Raw genomic sequence first — 1186 nt, forward strand, 5'->3', positions numbered from 1 at the left:
CCTCTCTCTCCTTCGCCGCTGCCCTCTCTCTCGGTCGCCGCTGCCCTCTCTCTCCTTCGCCGCTTCCCTGCAACTCACGATCAAAGTCGCCGCTGCCCTCTCTCTCCTTCGTCGCTTCAGAGTGACCACCAAATCAGATCATGCTTATCAATGTGGCAGTCAAAGAAATCGAAACCAGTATAATTCTTCCCCGCAACTGATTTTGATGATATAAGGCTTCAGATAATTGTCATCGGATTTTGGCTTGTTATAATGGAAATGAACATTCTGAATGTAATCAGGCAGCCAGGAAAAAAACTGATAAATTAAGCAGGAGCAGGGGCAGAATTTCCTTCTGGCTTATTAGGTCCTGTACGAATGTAGGTGAGACTTCGGGCAGCAGATGGAACATTGTTGTTGGTGAGTGTGGATCCATGCTGGACACTTGCACTGCCCTCCCCACCTGTTGTGGATTGGGAATCTCTCTTCCACTGCAAGCTCCGGGCACCAGATTTGATTGGGGGACGAGCCCTGAATGCACCTGGGATGCCCCTTGGAAAAGGAACTCTCGCAAGCCTAGCAGCAAATGGTGATGCTCGGGGCATGCGAGGCCAAGTCATCAGAGAAGCAGTTTCTTGATTGGCAGAGCCTCTCTTGACAACCTGCAAGAAGAAAAGACAGAATTTAACTTGCTCAGCATGCAACAAATGTCGGAAAATAAAATGTCCAGGGATGCCTTCACACTAATGCGACCACTAGGTCACAATGGAGACCACCCTGTCAGATCATATCTAGATGATGCAATCAGTGGTCCAACATAGCAACACTTCAAATGTTTCTTAGAATGTTTACCAAAAAAAAAAAAATTCCTAGAATGAAGAAGCATTCATGAGCTTTCAAGGAATGTTCATAAAAATCTAAGATCAATTGTAAGTGGTTCAATTTACCCATTTGTCTGCTGATCATAAAAATCCAGCAACCAGCTGGGTGGTCAGAATACACGACCAGTAAGTTCCGGACATGCACAACCATTATTCAATCTGACACACTTAACAAAAGAATATTACATATTTACATCTAAAACACAATTCAGATGTGGAATGGATCACCAGTCCAACTAGTCTACAACCATTCTGATTGGATAAACAGTATCAAGATGGGTATCAAACAAAAATTTGGAGAATTGTTCAGGACCGAATGATCTACA

The sequence above is a fragment of the Macadamia integrifolia genome, chromosome 11, assembly GCF_013358625.1.
Source record: "Macadamia integrifolia cultivar HAES 741 chromosome 11, SCU_Mint_v3, whole genome shotgun sequence".
Taxonomy (NCBI): domain Eukaryota; kingdom Viridiplantae; phylum Streptophyta; class Magnoliopsida; order Proteales; family Proteaceae; genus Macadamia; species Macadamia integrifolia.